We start from the raw sequence: 240 nt of genomic DNA on the forward strand, positions 1-240 counted from the left end.
ATTAACAGTCTATGGAGTAAATAAAAGTGGTGACATGAAAAAATTGCAAACATTACAAAATGAAGCAATGCGAATTGCTACAGGATGTTTCAGATCAACACCCATCATCCTATTAGAAGCATTCACAAACATTGCATCAATAAAAAAACAAATAAAAGAAACAGAATGTATACAACTAATTAAGACACTGAACAAACAAAATGACATGCCAATAAAAAAACTGATAACTAAAGAAATATT

This window comes from Penaeus monodon, chromosome 21 (genome assembly GCF_015228065.2).
Source record: "Penaeus monodon isolate SGIC_2016 chromosome 21, NSTDA_Pmon_1, whole genome shotgun sequence".
NCBI lineage: Eukaryota > Metazoa > Arthropoda > Malacostraca > Decapoda > Penaeidae > Penaeus > Penaeus monodon.